Below are 13,953 nucleotides of genomic sequence, written 5' to 3'. Positions count from 1 at the left end.
CACATCAGATTGCCTTCCACTATTGCTAACTACGGGAGTGATCTGGTGGTTTTTCCAATCGTGCTACTTTCCATTGCTTGGGTGACATAAAAAAGGCGACGCATCGCAAAAGAATTATCCGAATGGAGCAGATATCGGTAAATGTGATTTACATGTACAGAAAAACAAGTGATCACAATTTCAGAAAAACTGGATGAGTTATTCAAGAGAAAATGGCAATGGCCCTGCCGCAGTGGATACACCGGTTCCCGTCAGGTCACCGAAGTTAAGCTCTGTCGGGCGTGGCCGGCACTTGGATGAGTGACCATCCGGGCCGCCATGCGCTGTTGCCATTTTTCGGGGTGCCCTCAGCCTCGTGATGCCAACTGAGGAGCTACTCCACCGAAAAATAGCGGCCCCGGTCAAAGAAAAGCATCATAACGACCGGGAGAGCGGTGTGCTGACCACACGCCCCTCCTATCCGCATCTTCAGCTGAGGATGACACGACGGTCGGATGGTCTCGATGGGCCACTTGTGGCCTGAAGACGGAGTGCTTTTTATTCAAGAGAAAAGGCTTCACAAACTGAGCAATTCAGTAACGAGTTAGTCCATCTCTGCCCTTATTCGGCTTGGCATTGATTGATAGAGTTGTTGGATGTCCTCCTGAGGATATCGTGCCAAATTCTGTCCAGTTGGCGTGTTAGATCGTCAAAGTACCCAGCTGGTTGTAGGACCCAGCTCAAATACTTCTAACGTAATGAGACTGGGAGAGCTCCAGACACGTTTCTGGGCAAGTAGGGTTTGGAAAGCACGAAGACGAGCAGCAGAAACTCTCATCGTACGCGGCAGGTTTTATCTTGCCGAAATTTAAGCTCAGGTTCGCTTGCCATAAAGGGCACCAAAACAGGGCGTAGAATACCGTGGACAGACAGCTGTACTGTAAGGATACCGCGGATGACAACCACAGGGCTTCTGTTAGTGGCATCCCAGACTATCACTCCCAGATGTGTAGCCGTTTGGCGGGCGGCAGTCAAGTTGGTCACCCACCACTGTTCGGTGCGTCTACAGACACATCTTAGCTGGGCGTCGGGGCTCAGTTCGAAGTGGACCTCATGACAAAAGACAGTCCTACTCCAGTAAATGAGATTTCAGGCCGCGGAAGGTGAGCCACACACGGCAATCTGTATTATTTTTATAAATGTTAATGGATACTCTGCAAATCACATTTAAGTGTCTGGCAGAGGGTTCATCGAACCACCTTCAAAATACTCTATTGTTCCAATCTCGTATAGCGCGCGGAAAGAATGAACACCTATATCTTTCCGTACGAGATCTGACTTCCCTTATTTTATCGTGGTGATCGTTCCTCCCTATGCTCCCTATGTAGATCGGTGTCAACAAAACATTTTCGCATTCGGAGGAGAAAGATGGTGATTGGAAATTCGTAAGAAGATTCCGTCGCAACAAAAAACGCCTTTCTTTTAATGATTTCCAGCCCAAATCCTGTATCATTTCTGTGACACTCTCTCCCATATTTCGCGATAATACAAAACGTGATGCTTTTCTTTGAACTTTTTCTATGTATTCCGTCAATCCTATTTGGTAAGGTTCCCACACCGTGCAGCAGTATTCTAAAAGAGGACGGACAAGCGTAGTGTAGGCAGTCTCCTTAGTAGGTCTTTTACATTTTCTAAGTGTCCTGCCAATAAAACGCAGTCTTTGGTTAGCCTTCCCCACTACATTTTCTATGTGTTCCTTCCAATTTAAGTTATTCGTAATTCCTAGGTATTTAGTTGAATTTACGGCTTTTAGATTAGACTGATTTATCGTGTAAGCGAAGTTTACTCGATAAGTTTTGATCGGTATATACTGTAATAATGTTAGCTCTTCTGTATGATCTTGTGCGCCACGTGTTTGGTAAACCTCCGTAGTAGCTAGCAAACATGCGCAGCCCTTCTGGTTTTACGGTAGCTGTCGTACAGACGATGTGAACGCTGTTTTCAGGTACCAATATTACATTGTAAACAAGGTCCTTATTTAGAATTTTTTTTAATAATTTTTTATAAAAATGTATGTTTTTCAAACATTGTTATGACGTTTCCACATTATCTGAAAGTCAATTTTTGTGTTTGTCTCCCTAAATTTGAGAACTGATTCTAATCAATCAAAATCAGGTTGTTGTCAAATCATATTGTTGTAAAAACCATTAAAATTTATAATTCACCCGTTTTCAAATACCTGTTTTGTCAAGCAATGTGTAGAGTAGTCCTGAGACTCAATAGTGACTTCATGACATTAAAGATTCCTTACGTGTTCCCTTCTGAACACATGTGGGTGACAATAGACACAGCGGCGATATGTCGGTCATGGATCGTATATCATGGGTCTTCTAGAAACACTTTCCATCTGAGAACTCCTGCTTTCAGTTACAGCATTTCTAAGTTTACACGTAATGATCTTTATCGTTGCTTTACTTCCTTTAAAATATTCGAGAAACATTTTGTTGCTATATAATAATAGGTTATAAATACCAGTTTCTTCAAATGTACTTAAAAGTGAAAGTTGTATTCTTTAATGTTATCGTTGTAGTCTTCAGTCAAGAGATTAGTCTACACTATGTGTAACAACAGCAAACTAACTCAAACTGAACACGTCGTCAGACGTATTTTCTCCGGTGTTTCGGCAAATACTTACTATGTGGTTTCTGCATTGTGTAGCTGGAGTCAGCCCAAATGAATACTGCTCATCGCGTCTTTTATATGACGCCCGGTGCCGACAGAGAGTTTCTTTTTTACGAGCTAAACGATTTTTAGAGCTGAAATTTACATGCCCATTCGATTGAGTGGCATAAAATTAGAACTAGTGTGACATCCGTTTTACCGATTTCTGTTAACAGCGACAGTAAAAGAAAAGGAATAACCGGTGTTCCATCCGCGGCAGCACCGCCCAGGCCCGCGCTCACTGCTGCCGCCGAGCTGCAGCGCTGCTCAGTCGTTGCTGGAGGACTGGTTTTACTTAGAGTTTTACTGTCGCTGTCAACGTACATCGATAAAACAAATATGGCGTTAGATTAATATGGGAGCTCTCAACTGAACGGGCACGTGCAATTCCGCTTTAAAAAAGCACTTTGCTCTTAACGGGAAACAAACCGACACTTTCTGTGAGTCATGGGCATCGCACGAATGACCTGATGAGCGGTGTCGTTACGCCTGGCGACCCTTAGGAAAGATACCCTGTATAAATCCCCCACCCGTCCCTGAGCTTCTCTTGACTCCCTAATTAATTATTCCCTTAATGTCTCAGGATGCATCCCATCAACTTACCTCACGACTTAATCAATTTTTGCTATGAGTTAATCTTGCCTTCAGTTAGATTCAGTTCCTCGTTGTTAGTTACTCGATCTGCCCTTGTAACCTTCAGTATGTTTCTACAGCACCATGGTTCTCAAGTTTCCGTTCTCGTCTTGTATGTGCCGTTTCTCATTCGTCTTCATTTCATGTAACTTACACTGCAGACAAACATTTACAAAATCCGCCATTCTAACACATTTCTATTCGATGCTAATTGCTACATTTTATATCCTCTTTATTGCTGCCATAGTCAGTTATTTTTCTACCTACTCATCTCCTACTTTTTTTGGTGTCTCGTTTCCTCATATATGTCCCTCAGCATCTCCTAATTTAATTCGAATACGCTCCTTCATTCCTCACTTTTCTTGATGTTTATCATAAAACGTCTTTTTAAGACAGTATCCATTTCGAAACTTCCTGGCAGATTAAAACTGTGTGCCCGACCGAGACTCGAACTCGGTACCTTTGCCTTTCGCGGTCAACTGCTCTACCGTCTGAGCTACCGAAGCACGACTCACGCTCGATCTCACACCTTTACTTCTGCCAGTATCTCGTCTCCTACCTTCCAAACTTCACAGAAGCTCTCCTGCGAACCTTGCAGAACTAGCACTCCTTAAAGAAAGGATACTGCGGAGACATGGTTTAGCAACAGCCTGGGGGATGTTTCCAGAATGAGATTTTCACTCTGCAGCGGAGTGTGCGCTGCCAGGAAGTTTCATATCAGCGCACACTCCGCTGCAGAATGGAAATCTCATTCTGGAAACATCCCCCAGGCTGTGGCTAAGCCATGTCCCCGCAGTATCCTTTCTTTCAGGAGTGCTAGTTCTGCAAGATTCGCAGGAGAGCTTCTGTAAAGCTTGGAAGGTAGGAGACGAGATACTGGCAGAAGTAAAGGTGTGAGATCGAGCGTGAGTCGTGCTTCGGTAGCTCAGACGGTAGAGCAGTTGACCGCGAAAGGCAAAGGTACCGAGTTCGAGTCTCGGTCGGGCACACAGTTTTAATCCGCCAGGAAGTTTCATATCAGCGCACACTCCGTTGCAGAGTGAAAATCTCATTCTGGAAACATCCCCCAGGCTGTGGCTAAGCCATGTCTCCGCAGTATCCTTTCTTTCAGGAGTGCTAGTTCTGCAAGGTTCGCAGGATAGCTTCTGTAAAGTTTGGAAGGTAGGAGACGAGATACTGGCGGAAGTAAAGCTGTGAGATCGGGCGTGAGTCGTGCTTTGGTAGCTCAGACGGTAGAGCACTTGCCCGCGAAAGGCAAAGGTCCCGATTTCGAGTCTCGGTCGGGCACACAGTTTTAATCTTCCAGGAAGTTTCATATCAGCGCACACTCCGCTGCAGAGTGAAAATCTCGTTCCAGTATCCATTTCGTTTAACTAGTCTTCTTGCTCCTTTGATGCCTTAAAATTAGAATATCATCGGCAAACTTTAAATTTCAGTTTATTTTCCATGAAGTTTAATTCCATTTCCAAATAATCTCCAGAAATATTTTAATTTCTTGAAAGCAGAAAGTAACTTCGGACAGAACACTTCATGGTTCATTGGAAAAAATTAGACTGAAATACGAAACCAAATATTTGCAGTTACTGAACCAATTATCGGTTAAACCTTTGTTTAAGAACTGACATATCGTTAAATGGAAACATGTAATCTAATAAAATGTTCATACAGTAATTAGCTATATGTTTAAAAATACATAAAATACGTTACTAATATATACATCACAGCGTCACATGGTAAAGCAGACGAAAATTAGTACACTGCCGTTTGCTGTTTATATATTTACAGTAACTGATGAAAAATATCCGAACACCCTATGTAATACGGAATTGACCACTAGATGTCTTGTGAGGCGGATACGACACATAAAAGGCGGCAGGTAATTTTGTGTTCTCAGCAGAGAAGCAGTAATAGCAAAACAGGTCGTCTGAAGAGCTCAGTAACTTCGAAATGGACTAGCCATTGCATGTCACCAGAGCAACAAATGCATGAGGAATGTTACAAGCCTTCTAAAATCTTCCCAGGTCGATTGTTGGTGATGTGACTGTGAGGAAGAAACGCGAAGGATCAACCACATCTGAACCAACACCTGCAAGACTTCATGTAACGACAGACACGGGCCGTCGAGAACTGCGGATATTGGTTGTAAAAATCGCATGAAATCAGTGGAACGAATCAGTCGTGAGTCCAAAGTGCAATCAGCAGTCTTGCCAGCACAATGACCGTGCGTAGGGAGTTAAAAAGAATGGGGTACAACGCTCGAGCAGCTCCTCATAAGTGACATTTGAGATGCTCTAAACAGCAACGTCACTGGACAGCGTATGATTGGAAACGAGTGATCTGGAGAGATTAATCACGCTATACGTTTCACAGGCTGGTATGAAGATTCCGGTTTGGCAAATAGCATCAAAAATCAGATGCATATATCCCCGTGTATCATGTTTCACTCGATTACCTTTACCGTATTTTACGGACTATAAGACGCTGTGGTCTATAAGACGCACGTTTATTTTTAAGCAATGATTTTTTTTTAAAAATAACATTTTTACAATTTTTATAATTAGATTGCATAGCCAGACTTTAAAAAATTTTTAGTTTATAAAACCGAACTGACCTTTAACACTATGCCGTCCGGCGACATCACAGTGCGCGAAATAGCGGTCAATGGCCGGCGACACGACAGTGGTGTCGTCTGCATAGTATCGCTCAGTAGCCGGCGACACCACAGTGGTGTCCTGAACATTGTATCGTGCAGTGGCCGGCGTCAGCACTTTAGTATCTTTTGCATTCCGTTGGTGTTTTGTTTAGGTAACAATAAGTTACACACGTCAACAAGTGTCTTGTTTTTATAAGTACTTGAGCCCTTTCAGAACGGCGGACGAAAGAGACAATACAATTACTTGTATTTACGACGAATGCGCGGACGTCTTGTCTGACGTTCCGGACGACATGGCCGACTGGGAAGAAGACATTGGATACAAAAAAAATTAAAGTGAAGCAGAGTCGTAGGAAGATAGTGAAATACCTCCGAGAAGAATCCGGCGAACGCTTCGGTTGCTAACTAATTCGGATGAATCAGACGAAGAAGACAGTGCACAGTGGTCAGACTTTGATTTACCGAGGACCAATAATTAATTTGAAGGATCCCTGGGTCCAAACTTATTTCCAAAAGATACACAGAGCATCGAGGATATCGTACAATTATATATTGGGAACTATCTATTTGAATATATTAGCAACGAAACCAAAAAGTACTACAGTCAGAATTGCAATAGAAGGAAACCGGATTTAAAGAACGCCAAATTTGTCGACGTTACGGGACCCGAACTTAGAAAATGGTTTGGGGTTGCTATCCTTATGGAAACTGTACGAAAAGCAAGGATCAATGATTATTGGTCAACGAATCCGTTGATAGACACACCGATATGTCGCAAAACGGTGTCCCGCAACCGATTCAGGCAAATATTATCATTTTTATATTTTTCCGACAGCAACAATAAACTGGATAATGCCGACCGGCTTGTCAAAGTGTAATTCGTAATTGATTACTTTTCCAAAAAGTTTAAAGAAACGTTTAATCTAAGTCAAAACATCTAAGTTGATGAAGTAATGATACCGTGGCGTGGACGGTTAAATTTTAAAGTTTTCAATCCGTCGAAAATTACGAAATACGACATACTCATTCGGATGCTGTGTGATTCGAGTACGGGATACATTTCCTCGTTCAAGATATATTCCGGCCTTGGACAACCTTTAGCAAAAACAGTGATGGAACTATTGACACCTTCTTATTGAAAGTGGCATCACCTTTGCATGGATATTTATTATAACAGTGTAGAACTTGCAGAGAATTTACTTGAAAAGAAAATTCGAGTTTTTGGGACGATACGTCAAAATAGAGGATTTCCGGAAAATTAAAGAGCGCAAAAGTCAATGTGTTTTAAGCTTGTCATGAACGGAAAGGTGACAACAGGCTGGCGACAAGCCAAGTAATCCGACTGAGCGCTGCCGGCGCCAAACGAATAAATTTGTACGAGACATGCGGACAGCAAAGTTTAAAAGTCCTGAAAATCATCATCTTCTGGTTTTAGCCATTTTGCATTCAGTCCTCTATTCGCACATTTAATCTTCCTCATTTTCTTCAGTTCCTATATACTAGCCCGCCAATCGCGAATGGTTTTTTCTGTCGCTGTAGGGCCGAAATGCCACTCAGCTGCTCTGTTTTATTTTCTTGTGCATATGCTATTACTTTCAATCTATGGCCCGTATCATAGGCATACATTAATTTTCTTCCTTTACGAAACTTCCTACTAACAAAAATATTGTACTGTTACCGATAATACAAATCGCTTTCAAGTTTATTAGAACCGTAGACTGCAATGACGCATCATAGGCTAAGACAGTGTTCTTGTTTTGTGATGGAGGCACGGGAGGAAGACAGTGAAGCTTGTGAATCCCCGCAACTCATGTTCGTCGCATCGGTGCACTGCTGTTGCCAATTGTTGCCAATGTTGCCAGATGGAGATAAGTTTCCCGCGGTATAGAATATATGGCAATTTTTTATACTGGAGGGAATTTTAAATCGAACTCTGGATATTTATATATTAATTTAGAGTGTAAAACGTACCTGAATTTTGGAGGAAATTTTTCGAAGAAAAAAGTCGGTCTTATAGTCCGTAAAATACCGTAGTCTTCCTGAATAAACAGCACTCTGAAATTCCTTTCTTTAGCCGTTTCCACTTCCAACGTCACCGCCGCATTTCGCCGTGCAGAACTGCTAATATCCTGTAAGCAGCTGCTAAGCTGTATAGAGATTCAAGTAGTGGCGGAAACCCACCGAAGCGCCTGGCGGGTGACGTGGCACTGCGATATTCCCTCCTTACACAATAGAGGACTCGGGAGTGTGGCGGGCTGCCTAAGCCGCGACAGTTAGGGGCGCAGCCAGCGGACGCGAACGCTGCAGGGCGCCGCCACCTCTGGCAATGTTTGCTGAGGAATGCCGAATCGCACAGTGGTCCGAAGTCCAAATTATCTGTAGGTCCCCCCTTTGACTGGCAGGGTGATGCTGTTCAAAGGTCGGTGGAAGGAAGGCAACGGCGCACATACCACCCGTGCCTAGTAGGGCCCTCGAGTCGATGATAGCTTTACCTGTTGTAAGAATAACATGTGGTACTCACCCACGATCATCTTATAGGCATCTGTTTAAGGAGTTAGGCATCTTGATCATTGCTTCACAATATATTTATTGCCTCATGAAGTTCGTTTTAAACAATCCACTGCTGTTCAAAAGAAACAATCATGTACATAATTACAATACCAGAAGATAAAATGACATCCATTAAGCTGCATTTACTTTAACAAAAATTGGTTCAATGGGCTTCGACCAAAATATTCGATCACTCGCGCAGTGATACAAAATACCAGACAGATCGGAAAGTAAAATTTGAAAATAAACTAAAAATTAATCCTTGACAACTTCTTACATTCCGTAGAAGAATTTCTAATATTGTAATCTATGAAAATTGGTAAGTTGGAATTAGTAACTCTCATCTCTATGTCTTTGAAAAAAATCCCACTCGTAAATGACATGTCTACGTAATAATTTGTGATGTACCGGTAAATGTAAAATGACTCGTTGAAAATCACTACGATTTGTCGCACAAATGATCCATGGAACATGAATCTAACTAATATACTGACCTAATTATAACAAGTCATCATTATGTGTGTCTTCTGTCTAGTACTGCGTAGCAATATTGTAAACCATCAGAAACGAAATCTATAGATCATATCATTTTATCTTGAGACTCTTCCACTAGTCCGTGTTTGCATAAAAAAACAACGTGGGATGGCAGGTCCCCCTTGATGCAAAATACTTTTGTTATTTATTTACTTACTTGCAAACTAGTTTCAGCGACAAATATCACCATCACCAGTGGGCTCTTTGATGCTTATTTACTATACATTGCAGCTGGTTTCATGATCTCATTATTGTTACTGCTGTTTCCGGCGTGTTTTCTGCGTTTTTTTTGTCTAAAAGTAGCTGCAAGCCATCCAACGAACTTACAGATGACATGATGCATGCCGAGAAAAAAGGCAAAAAAAGAAAAAAAACACAGAAATATGCCGGAAATAACCCCAACAATCGTAAAACCATGTTGTGACGTATAGTAAATAAGAATCAAAGAACCCACTGATGATGGCGATGTTTGTTGCTAAAGCTAGTTTGGGAATAGATAAGTAAATAACGAAAGTGTTTTGCATCAAGGGGGACCCACAATCCCAGATTGTTGCCACCAAGTCACATATATACAGGACGTTACAAAATTCCTATTAAAGACTTCGGGTTGTTGAGGAGAGTTGGTAGACAAAGTTTGGTAATGACCCATGTCCGGAAATGTACCATTTGAATATAAAATAAGTGTGAAGAAGGGATAACTTTCGAATCTCCCGCTCCACGGTATGCATACAGAGGAGACGTTGATCCCTGGCCTGTGTGCTCTACAGGAGCCCATAGCACGGCGAAAGTTTTGACAAATCGTCGTCGGATTCTCTTCTATGTGGCGAAGGACGTCCTATTCAAAGTCGAGAGCGCGGTGCGCACGCGGAGCACCGCAGTCAAACCTCCCAGTTGAGAAATCAGTTTCTCGCAACCGTTTCTGTAGTAGGACAAAAATTCTGTGTGACGTTATAATTAAAACAGGGACTGGTGATGGCACCCTCTTCTCAGCTTGTGTGCGTACCGTGAAGCAGGAGATTTGAAAGTGATCCGACCTTCAAACTTATTTTACATCTAAATGGTACATTTCCAGATGTTGTTTTATCATCAAAACTTTATCCATTAAGTCTCCTCTACGGCTCAAAGAAGCCTGTAAGAGGAACTGTGAAACACCGTGTATATTGCCATGTGTTTTGCTTCACTCGCTTGCTTTTATTTTTCCTTAGCATGTAAGCATCGATTTCTCCTGGTTGCTCGTAGAAATTCGCAATTTTTTATGTACTTCTTCTTTGGACAAGACCACTGTGTTTCGAGAGTAGATCTGCTAATAAAATCGCCAGAAACGAATACCACCTACGGAAACGTACAGAATCCTAAGCAGTAACGACAGAACCCCGTGAAGGTAGGAGCCGGTCGATGCAGATATGCGCTGCAACTTGTCATTCCAGCAGTGTTGGTAGAGTGCCCACACACCAATGAGTCACGCGCTGCCTCCGATGCGACACTTACAGGAGCGTAGCCTCTCTAGCACCACAGGCGACTTCTTTATCTCAGGCATTACTGCTCGAATAAAACATGTCGCACTATCACAGCGAAACAACAGGAAAGGAACTCACTCTATAAATAATTGTGGATATTGTTAACATATATCCACATTTCATTTTGTAGCGTCGAATTTGTGGGAGTACGCATTATACATATTGTTTGTGATCTTTGGAAGCAATCTATGAAAACGATTCTTTGTAGCAGTTGTATCTTGTTTCTTTCGGCTCGACTGTGCTTTGACATTTTACTCTGCATTTGTCTCAAAACGATAAGTTAATGAGCTATAATAACTGTCAAGAATCTTGCGAAGTTTCATTTTATTTTTCATGTTTCTGTGTTTAGTTATGTTTCGTGATATTGTAATGCCCGCAATTTTCCACGTTTGTCTCGTTTCACCTCGACATCACGCAGTGTGTGCAGTTCTCTAGTGACCACCAGTACGCGTTCTTTTCTATTTTCTGATACATTGCCTTGTCCAGAAGCAACGTGTCTACTGTGGTTATAATGCTAAGCGATGTCCCAATTACAACGACGTTAATTTCGCCCCATAAATGTTCGACGGGTAGACAAATCATTCGCTCGAACTCTCCAGAATGTTCTTCAAACCAATCGAGGACAATTGTGGTCTGGTCACACGGCGCATTGTCATCCGTTAAGATTTCATCCCTCATTTTGGAACATAAAGTCCGTGAATGGCTTAAGGGAGGGTAGGACTTGGAGCAGGACAGGCACCACAGGACTTTTGATTTCCACTGCCAATACTTTTACAAATAAATTCATAAAATTTTGTCAGAATGACCAAAAAGGATTCAGGATTCGCAATCATAGCAGTGGAAGTTCAAACACGTAACAAAATAATGTTTTTTTACATGTGAAATTTCATCATTTTTAAAATACTATTGGTTGCATTTGTTGCTATAGGTACACTTTTCTTCATAAGTAAGAGAAATTCTTTGATGAATTTAGCACAGTATACAAACTATGCTTACAAGTGTATGAAACTAAAGAATTTATTTAATTTATGAAAAACTGAATGAGTTGTTACATTTTAAACTTCATATTCAAAAAAAACTCAAATTTTATAGTTAATTATCTCAATTTTTATCATAATTTTTAATAGATTTCGAAAATTCTACAGTCTCAGACACTTATAAGTATGGTTTTTACACTGTGCAAAATTCATCAAAGAATCCCTCTTACTTATAAAGAAAACTGTACCTATAGCAACAAATGCAGCCAACAGTAAGTAGAAAATGATATTTCACATGTAAAAAAAATTATTTTGTTGTGTTTTTGAACTTCCCCTGCTATAAATGTGAATCCTGAATTCTTCCTGATCATGCTGACAAATTTTTATGAATTTATTTGTGGAAATATAGACAGTGGAAATTAAAATGTCCTGTGGTGCCTCTCCTGCTCCATGTCAGCCAATTTGACGCCCTAGCCCCCTTAAAATGGTCAGCAAGTAAACGAGCATAACTATTTTCAGTGAATGATCGGATCAGTTGGACCCAAGTAAACATTGCCTACACAATTCTGGAGCCACTACCAGCTTTCACAGTGCCTTCTTGACAACCTGTGCTGCACTCGAACCCTACCATCAGCCTTTATCAATTGAAATCGGGACTCATCTGACCAGCCCGCGGTTTTCCTGTCGTCTAGGATCCAACCACTATGGTCACGAGCCCAGCAAATGCGCTGCAGCGATATCGTGCTGTTATCAAACCACTCGCGTCGGTTGTCTGCTGCGATAGCCCATTAACGCCAAATTTCGCCGCGCTGTCCTAACGGATACGTTCGTCTGCTGTTATTACACACAGTTTTCTGTTAGCACTAACAACTATACGCAAACGTCGCTGCTCTCGGTCATTAATGAAGGCCGTTGATGACTGTGTTGTCTGTGGCGACAGATGCCTGAAATTTGGTATTCTCGGCACACTCGTAACATTGTGGATTCCCTAAAGATTTCCGAAATGGAATGTTCCCTAGCTCCAACTACCGTTCCGCGTTCCCCGTCGGATGGCCATAATCACGTGGGGAACTTTTCACATGAATCACCTGAGTACAAGTGACAGCTCCCCCAACGGACTGGCCTTTTATACCTTGTGTACGCTATACTTCCGCAATCTGTACATCTGATTGCTGTTCCATGACTTCTGTCATCTCAGTGCATAACAGACAATTTTTCTCTCCTGCGTTTTCATTTAATCCGTGTTTCCCTACTTAACGGTCTCTTCCGTACGCTTTCTTGCAAGTTGTATTACAGACACATGGATTATATCCAATTTCGAAGAGTTTGCTATCTGTTGTGATCGCTCTGCACCACAGTGAACGAGCAGACCAGCTCAGCTCCATGCAGGGCTCTATATCTACAGCTACATGATTACTCTGCAATTCACACATAAGTGTTTGGCACAATATTAAGACATCTATTTTACTAGCGCTACATTCTCGAACATAACGCGAGAAAAATGAGCGAACTCCGATTTCTGTTGTTTTGTTACGATGACCTTTTCTTCCTGCGTAGGTGAGAGTCAACAAAATATTTTCGCTTTCGGAGGAGAAAATTGGCGACTGAAAATTTCGTGGACAAATCCCGCCGCAAAGAAAGACGCCTTTGTTATAATGATTGGCCCCGCAGATCCCTTATCATATCCGTGACACCTTCTACTCTGTTTCGCGATAATACACAACGTGGTGCCCTTCTTTGAGCTTTTTGATATCCTCCGTCAGTCCCATCTACTAAGGATCCCTTACTGCACACTATTTCAAAGATAACAGCACCGTACCGAGCGAGGTGGCGCAGTGGTTAGCACACTGGACTCGTATTCGGAAGGACGACGGTTCAATCCCGTCTACAGCCATCCTGATTTAGGTTTTCCGTGATTTCCCTAAATCGCTTCAGGCAAATGCCGGGATGGTTCCTTTGAAAGGGCACGGCCGATTTCCTTCCCAATCCTTCCCTAACCCGAGCATGAGCTCCGTCTCTAATGACCTCGTTGTCGACGTGACGTTAAACACTAACCACCACCACCACCACAGCACCGTAACAGATGGACCACCAAAACAATCATGTTATACATCAATACTAACATGGTCGCTTTGGTGGCGCAGTTGTTGTGGTATACGGAGGCATTATTTTGCGTGGGCGTACTAACCTCCAAATTTTTGAACATGGTACACTCACCAGTAAAGATTATTGTGACACTTTACTCCTTCCCCACGTGCGTCATTGTAGGGGTGCATTCGACCCTGGTTCCATCGAACTGCTCAGGTGAAGGAGGCCTTGAAATGAGAGCACATTCAGCGAATGGAGTGGCCTGCCCGTGCCTCCGACTTAAACCCCATCGAACACGTGA

At 42.3% G+C, this 13,953-nt stretch overlaps 1 pseudogene; it reads left to right on the top strand.

Moving 5' to 3' along the window:
* The first annotated feature begins 214 nt into the window (after positions 1–214).
* On the top strand, positions 215–332 carry LOC126459218 (5S ribosomal RNA; annotated as a pseudogene).
* Positions 333–13,953: the final 13,621 nt, after the last annotated feature.

This window comes from Schistocerca serialis, chromosome 2, assembly GCF_023864345.2.
Source record: "Schistocerca serialis cubense isolate TAMUIC-IGC-003099 chromosome 2, iqSchSeri2.2, whole genome shotgun sequence".
Classification (NCBI taxonomy): domain Eukaryota; kingdom Metazoa; phylum Arthropoda; class Insecta; order Orthoptera; family Acrididae; genus Schistocerca; species Schistocerca serialis.
Note: the sequence above shows the minus strand (reverse complement) of the source record. Positions and strands in the feature narration are given on the sequence as shown.